This window comes from Castor canadensis, chromosome 7, assembly GCF_047511655.1.
Source record: "Castor canadensis chromosome 7, mCasCan1.hap1v2, whole genome shotgun sequence".
In the NCBI taxonomy this organism is placed as follows: domain Eukaryota; kingdom Metazoa; phylum Chordata; class Mammalia; order Rodentia; family Castoridae; genus Castor; species Castor canadensis.
Window position 1 is genome coordinate 98098899 of NC_133392.1, and position 23739 is coordinate 98122637.

The 23739-nt window shown below is 39.5% G+C and overlaps 1 protein-coding gene across 2 annotated transcripts in view; it reads right to left on the reverse strand.

Moving 5' to 3' along the window:
• Window positions 1–23739, reverse strand: part of Ak5 (adenylate kinase 5) — a 279023-nt gene that overhangs the window by 106297 nt on the left and 148987 nt on the right. The window lies entirely within an intron of this gene.

Below are 23739 nucleotides of genomic sequence, written 5' to 3' on the forward strand. Positions count from 1 at the left end.
TATAACCATGGTTCATTCCTTTTCATTATCAGTAACATTCCAGTATATGGCTATTCTGTGAATCCAGCCCAGGTACCTTTCATCTCACACATTGTAGTTTTCATCTCTAGATGTTTGAGTCTTTGTGTGTGGGTGTGAGTGTGTATGTGTGCGTGTATGTGCTTCTGGGGGATTGAACGCAGAGCTTCTCACATGCTAGGTAAATGCTCTACCACTGAGCTACATCCCTACCCTGATTTATTAAAAAAATTTCTATGTATCTATTTAAGTTTTTGAATGTCTGCAATACAATTAAAATAACTTTTAATGACCTTTTCTAATTTTAACATTTGTGTCAGTTCTCAGTACATCTTGACTGATTTTTCTCCCCTTATTATGGAGTATATTTTCCTGTTTCTTTCCATGCTATTATATATATATGATGTTAAGTATTGACAATAGGACTTTGCTGGTTGCTGGGTATATTCTTATAAATATTCTTCAGATTTGTTCTGAAATATAGTTTAGTTACTTGGAAACAGATCAATCTTTCAAATTTTCTAACCTAGTTTTTCTTTTTTTTTAACCTAGTTTTTCTAATAAAAATATTAGATTTTCAGATTTGTTAGGTTAGACCAGAACAGTGTCAAGTTTAAGGTCAGTTATTGCCCTCTGTTGAGAAAGACTCTTTTGAGTAGGCTCCCAGTGCCTTATGAATGAAGAGGTTCTCCAGTCTGGCTGGAGAGCACAGGCAGGAATCCAAGTGTAAGCACCAGGTAATGTTCCTCTTAGTACTTTTGGGTGGACATTTTCTTGGATTTAGGCAATTTTCTTGCATACACACATTGATTAGGACTATTGCTGAACACGGGAGGGGGTACTGCGCATGTCTCCAGAGCTCTCTGTGCATCACGCTCATCTGATATTTCTGTCCTGCAAACTCTAGCCACCTCAGTCTCTTGGACTCTGAGCTCTACCTCCTCAACACACAGGGTCCACCAGCTTCCCCAGGGCTCCTTTCCCCAATACTGCAGCTTGGAGTTGGGGGAGGTAGTCATAGCACTTGCTGTATCTGCTTCCTTTCTCTCAGAGGCCCCTTCATTGCTTGATGTCCAGTGCCTTAAACATTGCTTTCTAAATAGTTTTTTTTTTGATGCTTTGTGTATTTATTTTTAATTGGTGTGTGTGTAATCCAGTCTTATTCCACTTTTCTTTTCCAGTGCTGGGGACCAAACCCCAGGCCTTCCACAAGCTAGACAAGTGCTCTACCACTGAGATACCTCCCCAGCCCTCTTTTATTCCATCTTGGTCAGGAGTGGAAGTCTCAATCCTTTAGCTTTTAATCTTAATTATTATCATCTTAAAGCTATTTCAGGAGATTTGAATGATTTATTCCTTTATATTTTATTGCTGAAGTGTTTCACTATTTCAAGTGAGGGTAATTTGGGAACCCTAAGTTTGAAAGTTACTTTCTTACCTTCCTCCACACAGTTAAAGCACATCTATGTGCACTCCAAATGCTTTTGCTATGCCTCATTAGCCCATGGGAAATGTGTAGCAGATGGTCTTCTAGCTTGTAGGTGAAGAAATATCAACCTAGAGCTATTATAACTGTATCAAGTCGCAGCTAATGAGCATAAGTGCTAGGACTTGAACCTGGGATAACTGTTAGGTAGACTCTTTAAATCACTTCCTAAGCTTTCCACGGGATTACAGACAACTTTCACCTAGCCAGCTCAATTCTGGGTTTAATGTAGATGCCATTTAAACCATTTTGTTTGCACATCAAGACTATAGAATTAAATCAGTAGTCAGGGATTGGTGTCTCACACCTGCAATCTTAACTATACTTGGGAGTCTGAGATTGGGAAGATCTCAAGTCAAGGCCAACCCTGGGCAAATAGTACGTGAGACCCCCATCTCAACCAATAATTGGGTGTGGTGGTGTGTGCCTGTCATCCCACTGATGGCAGGAACCATTAAATAGAAAGACTGAGGTCCAGGCTGGCCTGGGCGAAAAGAGAGACTCTATTTCCAGAATACCAGAGTCAAAAGGGTTAGGAGTGTTGCCTATCAAGGGTGAAGACTTAAGTTCAAACCTCAGTACCATACCCCCCTGCCAAAAAAAATCAGACCTTATTTTCTACAACATTCCACTTTTATAACCCCAGACTGGCAAAAGATTCTTGTTTCTACATTTGTTTTAACAAGTGTTATAGCATGGGGACATTAGGATGCATTCTAATTTAATATTATCATAACAATTGCCACTGAATTGGTAAAGATTTTAATAAAATGATGGCATTCAGTGTTGGAGAGGTTGTGTGTATGGTAAAGGGAGAATTGGATTTTCAATCATTAAATGTTTTATTGATTATTTGTTTTGTACAAACCATATACATTAGTAGTTCTCAACCAGGAGTCATCTCTATCCCTGCAGGAAAGGTGACAATGTTGGGGGACAGTTTTGGTGGCCACCCTGGCAAGGAGTAGGAAGGGTATTTGACAGGGATGTTGTTAAATATCCTACAGTACACAGGACAGCGCCCCTCACAAGTAATTATCCTTCTAAAATGTTAGCAGTACCAAAGTTCTGAAGCCCTAATATACATCAACATATTTGTGGCTCCGGGGTTTCTAAGCAGCACTTAGAAACTAAAGTATTTATTTATTTTTGGCAGTACTGGGGTTTGAACGGAAGACCTTGCACTTGCTAGTGGTCTACCACTTGAGACCTTTTTGCTTTGGTTATTTTTGAGATAAAGTCTCTCTTTTATGCCCAGGCTGGCCTGGACTACAATCCTCCTGTTTATGCTTCCCATGTCACTGGGATGACAGGCATGAGCCATCCCATCCAGCTTTTATTGGCTGAAATTTGGGTTTCAAAACCTTTGTGCAGGGGCTGGCCTTGAACCACTATCCTCCAGATCTCTAACTTCTGAATAGTTAGGATTATAGGCATGAGCTTCTGTGCCTGCCAGTAATTTATTTTTTAAGAAAAAGTTTTGAGCTACAAGAGTATGAGTTGCTAACTTTGAAATATAAAGGGTAAACTGGTGGAATGTGCTTATAATCCTATCTACTTGGGAGGCTAAGGTGAGAAGTTCAAAAGTTCAGTACAAGATCCTGTCTCAGAAAAGAAAACAAGCAAGCAAACAAACAAAAAGTACAAAGGCTAAAGAAGTGATACTGCTTCAGGGGCAGTATAGGTGAAGAGAGATAAGAACTCCAGGGGGAAAATTATTTATATCTCATGGGTGGGAAAAAAAATCTGAGAGATATAATTACATGGAGACAGATTAGACAATATTGAAAGTTGCTCCTAGCTCTGAAATTAAATAGATGAGTACTTTATCTTTCAGGTGATTGTTATTTGATATCTAACAATCTTCGGAAAACCTTTCCCCATAAGCAGAATTCACACAGCACATGGTCAATATAATTGGCTTTATGTCACTTCATATAAGAGGGCTGGTGAGGTCAATTGGAATTTTCAGAATGAAATGCTTACCAAATTCCCTACTTCACTCACAACACGTTTTGATTTGAATAACAAAGGATGCAGCAGCTTTCAAAAGCATACATAATATATTTAGATTAAGAGAGGAAATTATAGCAGAAGGAGTGAGTAGAGTTTTGGACCATCTGAGGGAAAAAAAGACAAGGATGATCTGCATTTTCAATGGCTAATCAGTATTTGTTTTTGTTTTCTTTTGACTATGATTTTCAGAACTCAATAGGTTGCCCAAATATTCTCCACAGGAACAGGGTTTTCCACATTTTTACCTCTGCTGGCCAGCAATGTTACATCCATAAAACATGCCCAATGGATTGCAGTAGGCATTTAATCTCTCCTTCAAGATTCCACCTTTGATTAATCTTAGGTCTGTCTCCCACTTGTTCTCTTCTTTCCCAATTGAGGAGAAAATAAATGGGCTTTGTTATTAGTGTTGTTTCAGTTTTACATTTCCCACAAGTATCCTTCTCTAAGCATCAAATGAGCTTCCTGAAATTTTTACTTCTCCCTTGCTTCATGCAGGAGATTTCTATTAAGCATCTCCCCACCAGGGTTTTCTTCCTTTGCTCCTGGCGATTCCTCAATATGAAGACAACTGGCTCTTCAAAAGCTCTCTGATATATTTTGCAACATCTCTCTAAGAGACAGACTGGTTAGTGTGCTCTTTGCAGGGACTTCATTTTTATCCAACCAAAAATGACGATTGCACTAAAACAGTCACACTTTAAAGACTCATGGTGCCTGGATTGAAGTCAGTTATCAGTGATGGAGTAATGACCATTGATATTACTCTGCAGAATCATATTTCTAAAGCTTCACAGCTTTTAGGAAAAAAATTTCCCCTGAACTTGAAGCTTTAACAATGTAATAATGACTTCAATTTATTTGGTTATAGAAACCTAGAAAAGAAGGCTAATCAAGATAATTTTGATTACTCCTACTTCAGACATCTTTCAGAATCTTCATTAGCACTCAACAACAAAAGGGTTCTAAATAAAGAATGAGGTAACAATTGTGGAGCCACTACTATGTGCTAGAAGTTTGCTTAATACATTTTAATAATACAATCTCTACAATAAAATTATAAAAGTGACACCATTACCTTCATTTAAGAGGTTCAAAACTGAGCCTCTGTGTTGGGGATATAGCTTAGTGGTACAGCACTTTTGCACAGCATGTGTGAGGCCCAGCACCACACACAAAAACAAATAATCGAGGGATCCAAGATGGCGACTAGAGGGCAGAAGCAGACAGCATGAGCTCTATAAATAAAAAATTTTTCTGGGATGCTGGAGCCACACTTGGCAGAATAAAACCACAAAGAAGAATCAAAACTCTGACACCCTGAGCCCCCAGCCTATACAAAGCTTCTCCACACCACATTACACTGAGAAAATAGGAGGGCTCCCGTGCCACCAGACGCCTGTGCCAAACCTGCTTGGGAGATGCAGACCAACAGGTGAGCACCAAGTATCACATGGTATTCTCACAGTCACCCCTAGGATAAACCAGCATAGTCCCCTGGACAGACTGACCCCACCTGGCAAAAAAAACCCAAAACTGAATAATAAACAAGGAACTGAAAAGGAACAGGCAGCAGAGGGGGCGGGGTGCTCTGAGCACACCGGAGAAGAGGGGGGAGAGGCAAGGAGCTGATCTCCGAGTGAACTTTCAGTAAACAAAGGCTGGAAAGGCAGAAAGGCCGACAGTGGGTGGGTGATAAGCTGCTTCCTGAAATAGGGCAGGTAGTGGTCCACCAAGCTCATCTCCTGAGCCAGTGAGCAACATCCAAAGTCAAACAATGTTGCAAAATTGGAAAACAGTCAGCAAACCAGCATAACACACTGATAAGCAGAGAGCTGGCTGATGGATTTCTGACCTTCCCCAGGGAAAGAGTGCAAGGCAAAGAAACAAGCCCTCCAATAAACTAACACAGCGAAAATCCAACTCCAAAGAAGGACAGCTAGTGGGCCACAGAGCTGATCTCTGGAACCTGAGGACAAGCCACACCTCACTGAGGGAGGAGTTGACTAAACAGATGCCGCTGAAAGACAGGTAATAAAACTGGTGAGTCTCCCCAACCACCTGGTGAGACTGAGACAGAGCTTCTGCTTAAACACGAACACCAGGACTGGATTCTGAAAGAGTAACACCAGAACTACTAAGACTGAAATTCCATTGTTCCTGAACCTGGAATTTTTTTATGTGTTTGTTTTGTTCCCTGTTTGTTTGTCCACCACCTCTCCCTGTTGATTTCTTTGGCTCTCTCTCTTTTTTTTTCTTTCTTTCTTTGTTTGGTTAGTTTTACTTTTGTAACTTAGCTAATACTAAGTTACACACAGACCAAGGAGAGAAACAGCACCAAGTGGAGTGATGGGAAGATGAAAAAGGGATGGAAACCATTTTCTCCCACAAAATAAATTAATACAGGATTCAGAGGGAAATGAAGAAAATGGATACCCAGTTCCAGACTCCAACAAAACAAAGATAAACTACACCAGGAACTCAACGCAGCCCACAAGAACACTCTGAAAGAAGAAATCCTGTAAGTAATCACTGAGAATTTCATGGACATATTACTAGATATGATCAACCAAAATGTACAGGAGGCACTCAAGAAATTCCAAGACAACAAAAATAAAGAATATGAGAAGACACAAAAACAAATAAGTGAACTCATAGGAGCCCTAAATAAACACCAAAGTGAAACAGAGAATACTATAAATAGAGAGAAAAATGAATTAAAGATGAAAATTGACAATATTAAAGAGGAAGTGACCCATGATCATATGTTAGGGCACAAAGCAAGCCTCAGCAAAAATGAGAAAATAGAAATAATGCCCTGCATTCTATCTAATCACAATGCAATAAAACTAGAACTCAATAACAAAAGTAAAGACAAAAAACATGCAGACTGCTGGGAACTGAATAACTCATTACTTAATGAGCAATGGGTCATTGATGAAATAAAAGAGGAATTTAAAAGTTTCCTAGAAGTTAATGAAAATGAAAACATGATCTACCAGAACCTATGGGACACAGCAAAGGCAGTTCTAAGTGGAAAGTTTATAGCCATGAGTGCGTATATTAAAGACAGAAAGATCTCAAATCAGTGACCTAATGCTACATCTCAACCTCCTAGAAAAACAAGAATAAGCAAATTCCAAAACAAGCAGAAGGAGAGAAATAATAAAAATAAGGGCTGAAATCAATGAAATAGAAACAAACAAACAAACAAACAAAAAACCCAAAGAATCAATGAGACAAAAAGCTGGTTCTTTTAAAAAATAAATAAGATTGACAGACCCCTGGCAAACCTGACTAAAATGAGGAGAGAAAAAAAACCCAAATCAGTAAAATCAGAAATGCAAAAGGGAGATAACCACAAACACCATGGAAATCCAGGAAATCACCAGAGACTACTTTGAGAACCTATATTCTAATAAATTTGAAAATCCTGAAGAAATGGACAGATTTCTAGATACTTATGACCATCCAAAATCGAACCAAGAGGATATTAATCACCTGAATAGATCTATAACACAAAATGAAATTGAAGCAGCAATAAAGAGTCTCCCAAAAAAGAAAAGTCCAGGACCTGATGGATTCTCTGCTGAATTCTATCAGACTTTTAAAGAAGAACTAATACCAATTCTCCTTAAACTATTCCATGAGATAGAAAGGGAAGGAAAACTGCCTAACTCATTTTATGCAGCCAGTATTACACTCATCCCAAAACCAGGCAAAGACACCTCCAAAAAGGAGAACTATAGGCCAATCTCTTTAATGAACATCAATGCAAAAATCCTCAATAAAATAATGGAAAACTGAATCCAACAACACATCAGAAAGATTATTCACCATGACCAAGCTGGCTTCATCCCAGGGATGCAGGGGTGGTTCAACATATGCAAATCTATAAATGTAATATAGTACATTAATAGAAGCAAAGACAAAAACCACTTGATCATCTCAATAGATGCAGAAATAGCCTTTGACAAGATCCAACATCACTTCATGATAAAAGCTCTAAGAAAACTAGGAATAGAAGGGAAGAACCTCAACATTGTAAAGCTATATATGACAAACCTACAGCCAACATTATACTTAACGGTGAAAAACTGAAACCATTTCCCCTAAAATCAGGAATGAGACAAGGGTACCCACTATCCCCACTCCTTTTCAACATAGTACTGGAATTCCTAGCCAGAGCAATTAGGCAAGAAGAATAATTAAGGATAATACAAATAGGTAAAGAAACTGTTAAAATATCCCTATTTGCAGATGATATGATCCCATACCTTAAAGACCCAAAAAACTCTACCTAAAAACTCCTAGACACCAAAAACAGTTATAGCAAGGTGGCAGGATACAAAATCAACTTACAAAAATCATTAGCTTTTCTACACATCAGTAATGAAGAAATTGAGAAAGAATATATGGAAACAATTCCATTTACAATAGCCTCAAAAAAAAATCAAATACCTAGAAGTAAACTTAACAAAGGATGTGAATGACCTCTACAAGGTGCACTACAAACCCCTGAAGAAAGAGATCAAGGAAGACTACAGAAGGTGGAGAGATCTCCCATGCTCATGGATTGGTAGAATCAACATAGTAAAAATGGCTATACTACCAAAAGCAATCTACATGTTTAATGCAATTCCCATCAAAATCCCAACGACATTCATCACTGAGATTGAAAAATCTACCCTAAAGTTCACTTGGAATCACAGAGACCACAAATAGCCAAGGCAAAACTCAGCAAAAAGAGCAATACTGGAGGTATCACAATACCTGACTTCAAACTATATTACAAAGCAATAACAATAAAAACAGCATGGTACTGGCAAAAAAAAGACACGAAGACCAGTGGAACAGAATAGAGGACCAGGATATGAATCCACATAGCTATGCCCACCTTATTTTTGACAAAGGTGCCAAAAATATATGATGGAAAAAACACAGACTCTTCAACAAATGTTGCTGGAAAAAGTGGTTACCCATCTTCAAAAACCTGAAACTAGATCCATGTTTATCACCCTGTACTAGTATCAACTCAAAATGGATCAAGGACCTTAATATCAGACCTAAAACTCTGAAGTTAGTACAGGAAGGAGCAGGGAATACTCTGGAACTAATAGGTATAAGCAAGGACTTCCTCAATAGAATCCCAGCAGCTCAGCAACTAAGAGAAAGGATGAACAAATGGGACTACATAAAATTAAAAACCTTCTGCACAACAAAAGAAATGGTCTCTAAACTGAAGAGACCACCCACAGAGTGGGAGAAAATATTTGCCAGCTATACATCAGACTAAGGACTGATATCCAGAATATATAGGGAATTCAAAAAACTAAACTCTCCCAAAATCAATGAACCAATAAAGAAAAGGGCAACTGAAGTAAACAGAACTTTCTCAAAAGAAGAAATTCAAATGGCCAAAAAACACATGAAAAAATGTTCACCATCTCTAGCCATAAAGGAAATGCAAATCAAAACCACACTAAGATTTCACCTCACCTGTTAGAATAGCCATCATCAAAAACACCACCAGCAACAGGTGTTGGCGAGGATGCAGGGAAAAAGGAACCCTTTTACACTGCTGGTGGGAATGCAAAGTAGTACAACCACTCTGGAAAAAAATTTGGTTGCTTCTTAAAAATTTAAACATAGACCTGCCATATGACCCAGCAATCCCACTCCTGGGGATATACCCAAAGGAATGCAACCCAGGTTACTCCAGAGGCACCTGTACACCCATGTTTATTGCAGAGCTATTCACAATAGCCAAGTTATGGAAACAGCCAAGATGCTCCACTACTGATGAATGGATTAAGAAAATGTGGTATTTATTTTTTTATTTTATTTTATTTTTTAATTGTTTTATTATTCATATGTGCATACAAGGCTTGGGTCATTTCTCCCCCCTGTCCCCACCCCCTCCCTTACCACCCACTCTGCCCCCTACCTCTCCCCCCCAATACCCAGCAGAAACTATTTTGCCCTTAGCTCTAATTTTGTTGAAAAGAGAGTATAAGCAATAATAGGAAGGAACAAGGGGTTTTGCTGGTTGAAATAAGGATAGCTATACAGGGAATTGACACACATTAATTTCCTGTGCATGTGTGTTACCCTCTAGGTTAATTCTTTTTGATCTAACCTTTTTTCTAGTTCCTGGTCCCCTTCTCCTATTGGCCTCAGTTGCTTTTAAGGTATCTGCTTTAGTTTCTCTGCATTAAGGGCAACAAATGCTAGCTAATTTTTTAGGTGTCTTACCTATCCTTACCCCTCCCTTGTATGCTCTCGCTTTTATAATGTGCTCAAAGTCCAATCCCCTTGTTGTGTTTGCCCTTGATCTAGTGTCCACATATGAGGGAGAACATATGATTTTTCGTCTTCTGGGCCAGGCTAACCTCACTCAGAATGATGTTCTCCAATTCCATCCATTTATCAGTGAATGATAACATTTCGTTCTTCTTCATGGCTGCATAAAATTCTATTGTGTATAGATACCAGAAAATGTGGTATCTATACACAATGGAGTTTTACTCAGCCATGAAGAAAAATGAAATCTTATCATTTGCAGGTAAACGGATAGAACTGGAGAACATCTTTCTGAGCGAGGTTAGCCAGGCTCAGAAGACCAAAAATCGTATGTTCTTCCTTATATGTGGACTTCAGATCTAGGGTAAATGCAGCAATGTTTTTTGACTTGGGTCACACACTAAGGGGAGAGCACATACGGGAGATACGGGGATAGGTAGGAAACCCAAAACTTGATAGTGCTTGATGTCCCCACTGCAGAGGAGCTAATACAAAAACCTTAAAGCGACAGAGGTCAATACGGGGAGGGAATCAGGAACTAGTGAAAATGTCAGGTAGAGAAAAATCAACTTGGGTTGTAACACATTTGTTCATGGAAGCAATGCTAGGAATCTGTCTGTATAGCTATCCTTATTTCAACTAGCAAAACCGCTTTGCCTTTCTTATTATTGCTTGTCTTCTCTTCAACAATATTAGGCATAAGCGCAGCACAGATTCTGCCTGGAAGCAAGGGGGTTGTGGGGGAGAGAGAGGGGGCGGGGGACAGGTGGGAGAAACGGCCCAAACAATGTATGCACATGTGAATAAATGAATTAAAAAAAAAAAGAAAAAAAAATCCCAAATAATCAAACAAACCTAACAAACACAAAAAGAAAACCAAAACTGAGCTTCCAAGAGATGAAATATCTTGTCTGAGGTCATGTAAGTGACAGAACCAGGATGTGAATTGACATTTGTTCACATCAATGTCTGAGCCCAGCTCCCAAGGCGGCAGGATGAGCTCTCAGCTCCACTGGGCAGCCTTAGGTCTTAGCTGAGCACTTGCAAAATGAAGCAGGGCTTTCAGAATGGACCCTGAAGAAACCTCAGAAGCCAAGACAAGCCAGATTCAGTTGCAATGTAAAGATAAGATAAATTTTATCTTATTTCCTTTTTGGGGGCCAGAGTAGATGATTTTATCTCTCTGCATGATACACCTCTAGTGGCTATGACTGTTGGCAGAAGAATTTTACAGACTGACAAGAAGCACCAGAAGGCGCAAGGTCGTCAGGTTGACTGTAAGAAGATGACTTCTTTGTCATTAATAGAGCCCTTTGTGGATCTTCAACTTGGAGCTATCCATTTCCCAGAGAACTGGCTGCTGCCCAGCAATCCCCTTTGTCCACCGTTGACTCTAGTTGCACCCCACAGAACCCTTCTAAAGCTTCTTTCTGTGAACAGTCCTGCCTTGTAATTTGTTGACAGGACTGAGGTCATCCTGCATGGATTCTGTTTTCTTCTCTCATCAGTCCCTCTCATGAATCAAAGGAAGAGATGAAGAGTGCCTACATCTCCCTTCCAAAACCCTCTCTGGGACAGGAGAACAGATTTCCAATATGGGTCCTTCTGTAGTCTGGCACTTCCTGTAGAAATTGCTCTGGCTCTGCCCCAGGGCTCCATCTACCACCCAGGCTTGGTTTAGCTGCCCCTCACTACAGCCCAGCCAGGGCCTCTGATCTCCATGGCATCCCTGACAGAGGCAAAGCACTGCAATCTTCTTTCCCATAGTTCTGATCTCTCGTTGACTCATTCGGTTGTCCAACAAGAGGGAGACGCTAGGTCATAGGCCATGCCAGAGGTTGCTGTTGAGTGAGAAGGGCCAAAGTGTAAGGAATCCGAGTTGGTGTTGGGAGCCAGGATCTGGAACAATTCTTGAGCTGCAGGGTGTGTGGCTGCTGTAGCTAGTTATTTAAAAATCTGTAGACTAAGGAGTAGCCCCAGAGCAAACATCTTCAGTAAACCAATGTCAAGATTCATGAATGGATATCAAGTATCAAAGATTCTCCTGATGGGAGCTATGAAAGGACACTCAAATTAAGTGCTGCATAAAGCACTTAAAAGATGCAGACATGCCACAGAAGGGAGCTGAAATAAAGCCCAACTTAGTAAATGCCAAAAGGATTTAAGATATTATTAAGATGATTCTGATTAGATAATGCATTGTTTGTCACTCAAAGTTAATTAACACATAGATCTGTTGTATAGATTTTTTCAAGTTCACACTCATAATCCCAGCACTTAGGAGGTAGAAGTAGGAGGATTGTGAATTTGAGGCCAGCCTGGGTTATGTAGCAAGTTCCAGGCTAGTTAGGGATACATAACAAGGCCCTATCTCAAAAAATAAAATAAAATGTATTGGACAGCTACTTTATGCCAGCTATTGTACTGGACTGTAGTGATACACGGAAGGAAGGTTAAATCACGTTAGTGTTTCTGTGCTTGTTAAAACACCAGTGAATACTAAAATATGTTGAAAATACTTGGTAAGGGACGTATTAAAAAAAACGAAGAAGAAAAGATATGTTCATTGTATACAGGAAAGACATTGTATATTTCCTACTTTTTCTCCAGCAGCATCTGAGACAACTAGATAGACAACAAACACTCTGCATTAATCAGAAAACTAAGTTAACTTGCCCTTTTTTCTTCTGATATTTCTCTTCTGTTCTCCCAGAATTCCAGTGATTTGAAGCTTTACATAACTGCCAAGTAGTGGAGTAAAGATTTAAACCTTTGCCAAGAAATCTGCCAAATTAAAGAAGTTAGAATCTTAGAAGCCAAATTTCAGCCTCATGTGACATTTGGTACCTTTCTTAATTATAGACTCTGTTCTTTCCAATGTTCAAGTGTCTCCCCGCTACCGAGTTCTAAATGGCACCCTGAAAACCTGCAAAGTTCACTGTGCTGCTGGAGCACCAGATGTGTGACTAGGGGATAATTTAGGCCCTCAAAGATCAGGCTCATTCTGTTTTCTTTTGTTCTTTTCCTTCTATTTCTTCATATTATTAATTTTGCTCTTAGTTGAGATGCTCCATCCTCTTAATTTGATTATTTTTGCAGTGCTGGGGATCAAATCCAAGGCCTTGTACAAGTTAGGCATGTGGTTCTCCCACTGCTGAGCTACACACCCAGCCCTACCCTTTTATTTTTAAAAGATTCTCCTGCCTAGCACACTTCAGGCCTTGGGTGGCATTGCCAACACCACAGCATAAGTAAATAAATGAATAAAAGTTTCTCTCCTGTCAACTTTAGCTGCTGTCGCCAATAATATGGTCAGTTCATATTTATACAGATGACTCGATGGTGATCAAGTAGAATCAAACAGACCAGTCAAGAAACTGGAAAACTAAGGGAATGTATCTTGCAATAGGAACACAGACAATATGATGAAAGACATCACCAATAAAGTAGAAAAGGGCTCAGATTTTAAATAAAAATTCTCTTACTTGTATACATATCCAATGTTGCTAGGGCTGAGATTGTCTTTCTCTTTACAAATCTTTAGAGTGGCATTTACCATTAATTATGATGTATTTTGTTGGAATGCTGAACAATCTTTCTGAACAACAGAACAGATGCTAGAAGGATCTTGCTAGTGCTCCTCCTTTGGACAAGTCCACACAAAGTAAGTATAACATTAGTGAAATGATTTAATTTAATTCAGTCTGATAGGGTAATGCCTTTGTCCTCATGGGGTAAGTTCAGCAATGACCAACTGATAAGTAAATTTTTAGAGATAGTTCAGTGTGGGAAGGGCTGTGATGGGGGTTCCCGGGATCCCCTGGAGCCAGGGTGGGAAGGGATGGCAGTATGGGGTTGGGAGAGTCACAGATTTCCCAGGATGATGATGTGTGAGTCAGATTCTGCACAAGTGAGATGAGAAAAATGAAGAAGAGAAGGAATGGCATTCCAGGAGCGGGAAAAGCAAGGAGAAAGAATGGAGCAACAAAAGGCATAATGACTTTTAAGAAAATGATGGGACGCCTGACTTACAATCTTGGTATTTCCCTTCTGAGAAGTGATAGGTGATGTACTTTCTCGCTTCCTGAAGTTATTTGAAGGACTTCTTTGAATTTTTTTTAAATGGCAATTAACTACTCTTCCTGAAATCCCAGGGCATGTCGTGAGTGGGTACTGTGTAATGGACACAGGAAATGAGACAGCTGGGCTATGTGCACAGTAGTGGTACCATTTATTTACATGCCAGGTAACAGGCAAAGCACTTTGCAAACATCTCTGATAAGTTCTAGAACAATCCTTCTCCCAAGGAAATAGCTGGATAGAAAAGACAAATACTTACTTAAGGTCATACATCCAGAGAAGAAAACTACTTGGTTAAGAACTCAAGTGTGTTTTACTACAATGCTTGTGCTCTTTAAAACTAAACTATTCTAACTCTGGGGAAAACAAACCCTACCTTCTTAATTATCCTGATTATCTTTCCTCCCTATTTTTAGCTGGAGGATCCTTTCCAAATTCACAGCCATTTAAACACCCATTGTCAGTTTTTCCTGGACTCACTATCCCCAGGTCTAAGACTGTATGAAGTTCCCAAAAAATTCAACCAGATCTTGGCTTCAGAATAATTGACAATTATGAGAGGCTTGATGATAAAAAGCCATTACAGAAATGGAAACAGAATGGAGGGTTGTTTAACAACGTAATGGTCATTAGGCCCTTTGGGTAACTGAGCAATTTTGCCCCAAGTTTTAGGAAAAATATAAATGCGGCAGGAGGAAAGAAGAAAAGAATGGAAATCAGATTTGTAATAATTGGATTTACATTTAGATCCGTGGGTAGAGGAAGGAAATTAATGTGCGAACGGACTTTTAAAAATCCTTATAAATGCTTCTGATGCTGAGACTTTATATGAATTTAACCGAATCAGCTAAAAGAATGCTTCCTCTTCTTATTCCTCTGATAGAATCTTGATCTTTGACAAGAAGCTTCGTGTAGAAAGCGTTTACTTGCCACCATAATTTTTTTTTTTACCGTAATAAGTTCATTTCTTAATTTCGGAATTGCAGCTCTGGGGTTTCTATTAGACAGGATGTGGGGGTGGGGAGCGGAGTTCTCCCCGAAGGAAATCTCATTAAAGTGCCTTGCCACCATAATTAACACCTACATTTTATTTGTTGAATTGAACTAAAGTGAATCATATAGAAAAATAATTGTGTTGACCATTTATTGCTCACCCAATACACACTCAGCAATTTCAGGTACTGTGTGGCCAGGGTATTCTGTTGAGTAGGTATGGAGCAGTTGAGTTGTGCCAGTAAGTTGTGCTGTTGGGATTCAGATGAAGAATATGCCTCAGTTGCATCCCATGAAAACTTGTCCATGTGTGTTCTGGCTCTGCTTTCTCCATCACTTTCTTTATTGGGTTGTTTGAGACTTTTAAAAAATTTGATTATGCCTCTATCATTTTTGTTTTCAGATATGCTTGAGCTCCTGAAAGGAATCTTTCCTACCCTCCCAAAGACATAAGCAGTGAAAGATTCTGTTCTAGAAAGAAAGGTGTGACTTCACTGGGTATGGTGGTACATGCCTGTGATCCCATCTGCTTAGGAGGAGGAGGCAACAGGCCAACTCAGGCAAAGGTAGTGGCAATATCTTGAACTGAATTCCCAGCAAAACACACACACACACACACACACCCCAAAGACAAAAGGACCACAGCATCTAAAGAGCTCTTAGTCTCCCTGTGGCTTCAAGACAAATCTGTTTCTCTTGGCAGATTTTGCAACCATTGACATGCTCAACCTCTTCTGAAAGAAAACTAAGCTAAGCTTACCTAAAGTAAAAGGGGTGCATAATATTTGCAAAGCAACAGACAAAATATCCCATTTGGTACACACAATTAACAATGGAGATAAAAGCCAAGTAGCTTCTGTTAGGAGCCTCAAAGGGCAAAAACTTAGCCTGAGAAAAACAAAATCAGTGCCAATTTCAATGCAGCCTTCACAACCAATTGTGGAATGCAGCAAACCTGATCACACAAAAATAAGCAATATGTCAGATTTTACAAATGATGAAGCAACTTTCCAGGACATCTAGAAAATTTATATTTTTCAGAATCTCCTTGCTTCCAAATAATGCTCCACCTTGATCCTAAAAAGAGAGAGACTTCTCCCCCACCCCCCACCCCCAGTGGGGTAGGGAATCCACCATGGTCTTCCTCACTCTTTCCATCAACTCTCAGCCTTTACTGCAAGATGCTGGGTGAGATGAGGCCCTTCATATACTGTTTTTCCCTTCAATAGTGGTTGAAGACAGAATTATTGATTTAAAAAACCCTTGTCCTGGGTATTCTTAGGTCCTGTGTCTCTTAAAAGATGGGTGAGTCACAATTACTTTCTCAATAGATTGCCCAGCAAATTCTTGAATCTGTAAGCTTACTGGAAGTTTCTAATAGTTGAATGTGATTCAACAAATATATATGCATTGCCTGACATTTCTTATGATAGTATGCAAAGATGCCTTCCATTAGCCTCACCTAATATAGTAGACAGTGTTTGTTTCTTTTTAAACTCTCATGACGTTCCTTTCCTAAGTAGGAACTTCCATTAAGGGTGAATAAGATAGTGACACTATTGAGTGTGTGGAAGTATCTGTTCATTCATTAATTTAAAAAAATTTACTGAGTACGTACTGTTTGCCATACACCAGTTGTTCAGTGTTCAGGAAAAAAAGCGTTTTGCCCTTATAGAGTCAACAGTCTAGTTAATAGGACTCATAAAGATCTTTGTCTGGTTTACTCAGCCACAAAGAAGAATGAAATTTTGTTATTTTCAAGTAAATGGATGGAACTGGAGAACATCATTACAAGCGAAGTTAGCCAGGCTCAGAAGAACAAAAATCGCATGCTCTTCCTCATATGCGGATTATAGACCCAAAACAAATGCAGTAATATTACTGGACATGGGTCACATGCTAAGGGGAGAACACATACAGGAGGAATAAGGAAAGGGAAGGAAACCTAAAACTTAAATGTGGTTGATGTGCTCCCTATTGAGGAGCAAATAAAGTAATCTTAAATTAGCAGAGGCCACTATGGGAAGGTGACCAGGAAGTAATGAAGAGGTCAGGTGGAGATGAACCAATGTGGGTTGTAATACACAAGTGCATGGAAGCAATACGAAGATCTCTCTGTATAGCTATCTTTATCCCAAACTAGCAAAAAAGATATGTCTTTCTTATTATCTCTTATGTTTTCTCTTCAATGAAATTGGAGAAGAGGGTGGAATAGGTTCTGCTTGGAAGTGGGAGGTGGGAGGGATGGGGGGGTGAGGGAACAAATAATGTATACACACATAAGTAAATGTAAAAATGATAAAATTAAAAAGAAAAAGATTTTTGTCTGGGTTTGGGGCTGCCCTACCAGATCTAGTAAAGATATTTTTTACCTGACAACTATTTATGAATCTTAAAGCACACAGTCAGACTATATTATTTAAAAAATCTGGAATTAATGTTCTTAATCACGTCAACAATAACACACAGTTTTGCTATGCCCACAGGTAACACTCAGGGGAATGGTAAGATGTAGAGAAGACTAGAGGCAGGCCACCTGGATTCAAATTCCAGCTCTGCCCTGATTGGTGTGTGGCTCTGAGGGAGTTGTTGATTCTAGAAGCTTCTTTCCTCATCTGTGAGAAGGTGATAATAGCAATAATGCTTGTGTCATGGGGCTCTGGATTGTTCAAAGTGTTAAGTAAGAGAATACATTGGTAGTAGAGTAGTTGGTCCACAGTAAATCTCAAAAAGTGTTGCTTATTACTACATTGGGGAGGGACAAATGGTTGCCTATAGAACCCCATTTCTAGACATATTTAAAGTAGGATAAATTCCTTTAAGCCCCAAATGATTTACATCAATTTCTTAAGTCTCATCACTACTTGTTTGTTTTTTTTTTTTTTTGGCAGTACTGGGGTTTGAACTCAGGGCTTCACACTTGCTAGGCAGGTGCTCTACCACTCTGGCCACTCCTCCAGCCCCTGTTTCTTCTTTTTAATACTCCTCTTGGTTTACATTTGTGTTGTAAATACCATAATAAAAGAAATAAAAGCCTCAAGAGAAGCAATTACCATTTGTCACAGCCTGTTTCAGACAGAACAGTCACGCACCTAAAGGAAGCGCTCTGCAAGGAAATATGGGAATAAATAAATGAACTATTGTCTTGATGGCTTTGTCTCAAAAATCAGGTTTTGCAAAATCCATGCCCAGCAATGTAGGCTGGATTTCTGTGTATACCTTGAGAGATGATAGTAATTATAGTATCATAAAATACTTTCTTGCGTTTCAAAATATTTAAAAGGAAATCCAATCACTATTTCCTAGTTGGAAAGGCAAAATGAGAGACTGTGGGCAAAGTGATGGGTTTGCAGTGAAAAGTTAGAGCAATGACATCAATACTAGATCACCTGAGTAGGTTTCCAGGGACTGTAAAACAAATACACAAACAATAGATTTTTCCTTTGGCCACTAAAAGGCCCTTTCATTTTGGCATAAAACCATGACCTACTTAGCTGTCCAGTCAGAAGAGTCAGAGCCATTAACACGAGTGTGCAGATTTCGGCTCACAATGGGTGCAGCAGAATGACAGAGAGGAACGTACTCTCCTGAGCGAGCACTGAAGAGAAATCAATATAGGCTTTCTTTTTTTTAAATTCAAGTATGTAGTTCTTAAAGATTTGTCAGTAGCCAGATACCCATCTCACTTTAAGATAATATGAGTAATCATTTGAAATGTGTCATTTAAATTCTCCTTTCAAGAAAATATTTGCCAATTATACATCAGACAAAGGACTGATAACCAGAATATACAGGGAACTTAAAAAACTAAATTCTCCCAAAACTAATGAACCAATAAAGAAATGGGCATGTGAACTAAACAGAATTTTCTCAAAAGAAGAAATTCAAATGGCCAGAAAACACATGAAAAAATGCTCACCATCTCTAGCAATAAAGGAAATGCAAATTAAAACCACACTAAGATTCCACCTCACCCCTGTTAGAATAGCCATCATCAGCAACACCACCACCAACAGGTGTTGGCGAGGATGCGGGGGAAAAAGGAACCCTCTTACACTGTTGGTGGGAATGTAGACTAGTACAACCACTCTGGAAAAAAATTTGGAGGCTACTTAAAAAGCTGGACATCGATCTACCATTTGATCCAGCAATACCACTCTTGGGGATATACCCAAAAGACTGTTACTCCAGAGGCACCTGCACATCCATGTTTATTGCGGCACTATTCACAATAGCCAAGTTATGGAAACAGCCAAGATGCCCCAGCACTGACGAATGGATTAAGAAAATGTGGTATCTATACACAATGGAATTTTATGCAGCCATGAAGAAGAACGAAATGTTATCATTCGCTGGTAAATGGATGGAATTGGAGAACATCATTCTGAGTGAGGTTAGCCTGGCTCAAAAGACCAAAAATCGTATGTTCTCCCTCATATGTGGACATTAGATCAAGGGCAAACACAACAAGGGGATTGGACTATGAGCACATGATAAAAGCGAAAGCACACAAGGGAGGGGTGAGGATAGGTAAGACACCTAAAAAACTAGCTAGCATTTGTTGCCCTTAATGCAGAGAAACTAAAGCAGATACCTTAAAGCAACTGAGGCCAATAGGAAAAGGGGACCAGGAACTAGAGAAAAGGTTAGATCAAAAAGAATTAACCTAGAAGGTAACACCCACGCACAGGAAATCAATGTGAGTCAATGCCCTGTATAGCTATCCTTATCTCAACCAGCAAAACCCCTTGTTCCTTCCTATTATTGCTTATACTCTCTCTACAACAAAATTAGAGATAAGGGCAAAATAGTTTCTGCTGGGTGTTGATGGGGGGGAGCGGGAGGGGGTGGAGTGGGTGGTAAGGGAGGGGGTGGGGGCAGGGGGGAGAAATGAACCAAGCCTTGTATGCACATATGAATAATAAAAGAAAAATGAAAAAAAAAATTAAAAAAAAAAAAGAAAAAAAGAAGAAAAAAAAAATTCTCCTTTCACCTATCAAGCAAACTATGGAGGGATTTAGGTTTAAACTCGAAATCAGCTGTGGCATAGAACAAACCAGTAATTGCCCTAAAGCAGAGCTCAGCAACTCATTAGGAAGTCCCAAATGCATCAGAGGCTTTTTCCCATCCAATTCATGAGATTTTGAATTTGGAAACTTGTGCCTTGGAGGAATACCGAAAAATTAACATCTATCTTAGTTGCAATGCCTTCCAATATACTCACTGCATATTTTTAACTATAGTCAGGCCTAAATACAAACAACCAATTTAGAATGCATAATTATATTTGTGCATAGTCAGTGGTTAATCTGTCATAATGCAAGACAAAAATACTAAGAATCCTCTGGATGCTTTAAGCACTCTGTATGATCCAAGTATTCTAGAATTTCTAATTTTTATTCACAGACCATGCTCAGGTCTCCATATCAACCTTTTAGAAGGAGGGGAATGCAGCTGTTAATTTATCTTCTAAAAGGAAAACAAAGCCACTCCATTAAGTTAAAAATGACTCAGAATCACTGGATTCCAGTATTTGTTTTAGCCTGTTTACCTCACCCTCCTCATGTCTGAGCATCTTGCATACTGAAGAGGTGAGGGGTGTGAGTTTGGGTATCTGTGTGGATCTGGAAAGCACATCCATCTCAGTTTCTGCAGGTATGAAATGGAAATGATAAAAGCTCATATCTCATGAGAAGAATCATGCACTTTGTCTGCAGATGGAAATGTTTCATGATACCTGTTATTATCATCTAGCTCTTCAGTGTCTTTTCTGTAGCACTGATCCATGTTCCCAGTGGTTCTGAGTGTAGGCTGTCAACAACTTAGTCCTGCGTCCTGCCCTGGAGGATCACTCATGGCTGATGGGTGCTGCCTGGGAGCAGCAGCCAGTCCCTGGGGCCATTTTGTAAGTCACTGTACAAAGTTGCTTGTGTGATCAGGCTGAAGTAGACTTCTGAACCCATTTCTTTGTGTCTGACTTCTTTCTCTCCTGTTTCCCTTACTCAAGACAGGTACTCCATGAATAGGTCTTGTCAGAGGCCCTGAAATGCACCCCAAGACAAAGTTCACCCATGTGCTATTTAAAAATAAACACAGTCTACTGTTCCTCTGAAGTGACTGAGCCCACATTTTTTTTTCTTTATGGCAGTACTGGGGTTTGAACTCAGAACTTCACACTTTTGAGGAAGGGGCTCTACTACTTGAGCTGGTCTGCCAATCCTTCCTTGTTCTGTTTTTTTTTTTTTAGATAGGGTCTCACTTTCTTCCCCCCAGTCCAGCCTAGACCATGATCTTGTAGTAGCTGGGATGACAGTTGTGTGCCACCAAGTCCAGTTTTTTTTCTTTGAGATGAGGCCTCCTAAATCTCTCATCCCCACCCAGGCTGACCTGATACCACAGTCCTTCTGATCTCAATCTCTCACATGGCTGGGATAACAGGCACACACCACTGCACCCAGCTATTGGTTGAGACAGGGTCTCACAAACTTTTTGCTTGAGCTGGTCTTGAACCATGATCCTCCTGATCTCCACCTTACAAGTGGCTAGGATTACAGGAGTGGATCACCAGTGTCTGGCCTTTCTTTTTGACATTTTTAAAGTTTATTAATTTTGTGAAAAAGCCAGTCACTGTGGTTAGTCATTGCAGAGTCTTTATTACTCCTTTTTTGCCAGCACCAGCATTGGCCTCTGAAAACCCCAGACTTTCTTCACTCTGTTCTTGCTTTTCTTGCACTGTTGTCCTGAGGTCTTTTTCTTCTCATCCAGACCATGTCTTGCAAGTCTGTTTGGGGTCATTTTTCTGTGCATAACCAAGGATTATCTCTAACTGCCAAAGCCAGCTATCTTATCACCAACAAAATTCTGAATCCAAATGAAGTCTTGTACATTGTGGCTAGTTTTTTCCCAAATTTCTTTCTTAGGTACCATGCCTTCCCAGGGTGATGACCACTGTTTTCCTCTGAGGGAGGGAGGGAGTCAGTTGGTCATGAGGTTTGTGATCTGGAGAGACACACTGCCGTTCATGATGGCGGCCAATCCTCAGGCAGCTAGGGAGGACAATGGAGCACATACTTTTTAAGGTATTCTTGTGAAGGCTTTTCTTGGCCTTTGGTATCTTAGCTTTCTCAGAGTTCCTCACTTTTAAATCTAAGAGAGCAGGCTATTAAAATAGACATAAATAGGACAAAAGTCCGAAGAACTTTGAAAACCCCTTTGGCTTTGCTTTTATTTCTTATGTTCTTCCAAAACTGAAGAAAAACCTTTATTGTTTTTTGGATGGATTGTGATTTTTATGATCTCCTTGGATCACTGCTTATTCCCATCTATTGATTTTTTTTCTTTTACTCCTTACAAGTGGTCTGGCTTTGTCATTTTTGTTAGAAGCATGTTGTTAATGTCATAAACTCAGCTAAAATGGGTTTCTTCACTCTCATCCAAGTGTTCAGGGAAACAGCTTTACATTACAGTGGACTGTTTACTGCTACTGAATAATGAGGCCCTCTGATACATATAATAATCTGGAAAGATAATTTTTACACAGTGAAACATGTTCTAGTCCAAACTTCACATCTCTGTTTTATAATCCACAATAAATAATGTAATGTTCTGCAATTATTGAGGAACGCCTGGTATAGGGATTTCACACTAGTAAAGATAATGCTGAAGTAGCTTTTCAAAAAACAAAAACAAGCATAGCTAACTTCTAACTCAGTAGGATAGTCAGATAAAAGCAGAATGAATTTCTTAGTATTCTGTGAGTGTGTTACGGAGTGGATAATGATCCTTCATAACTGGTGATTCTTCAATCCACAGAACCGTAGGGTTAAACAGATCTCCAGTGTCCCACTGAGAACCTTTTGTCACTCCTGAATTCAGACAAACTCCTGCTTGGTCTCCTGCCTTAAAACCATACTTATTCTGTTTTGTTTTTGAGGATCTTGTTATGTAGACTAGGCGGACCTCCAACTCTAAACCATTCTGCCTCTGTCTCTTAAATGCTGGGATTATAGGCATGTAACACCACAACCCTCCATACTTTTTTTTTTTGCAGTACTGAGAACTGAACTCAGGACCTTGATTTTGCTAGGCGATGCTCTACCACTTGAGCCACACCTACAGCCCTTTTGGTTTTAGTTTGTTTTTCAAATGGGGTCTCACACTAACTTTGTGTGGGCTGAACATGAACCAATATCTTCCTCTCTCTACCTCCTGAGTAACTGAGATTACAGGTGTGGGCAACCATGCCTGGCTTGTTTTTGAGGTAGGATCTTGCTAACTTTTGCTGAGGCTGGCTATGAACCTAATCCTCCTGTCTCTATCTCCTGCATATGCTTCTTCAAAAGTAGAATTTTAGACAAAATGTGATATCTTAGTAGTGAAAATCAATTAAAATATAATAATTTGCAATTATTTTACCTCCCAAAATTTCATAATTTATTAATCACTATCAATTTCTCTAAAAAATAAGAGTTGTATTCATTTCCCCATCTTCCTCTTTCTGCAGTCATCTTCTCCCTTGTGCTGTGTCCTCCTGTCACTTTTCTGGGTTTATGTAATTCACCATTTCTGCTGTTTCAAGCAACCTCTGTGCCACAAAAAATACTACATTCTCTCCTATCAACCAGGCCTGGAGTCTGCTCTGGTAGCCAGAGACTCATCCAGTTTCTTTCCTAGCATTTGATACAAGAATTTGCAAACATCTGTCCTACTATTATCTCTACCAGTTTCTTCTCTCAGGTAGATGTGGTGTTGACTTCTACCAACACTGCATCATGTCAAAGTAATTCTCTCTCTGGAAACACCAGACAATCATCTGAGATATAAAGCAGCCCAAAAATACAGTT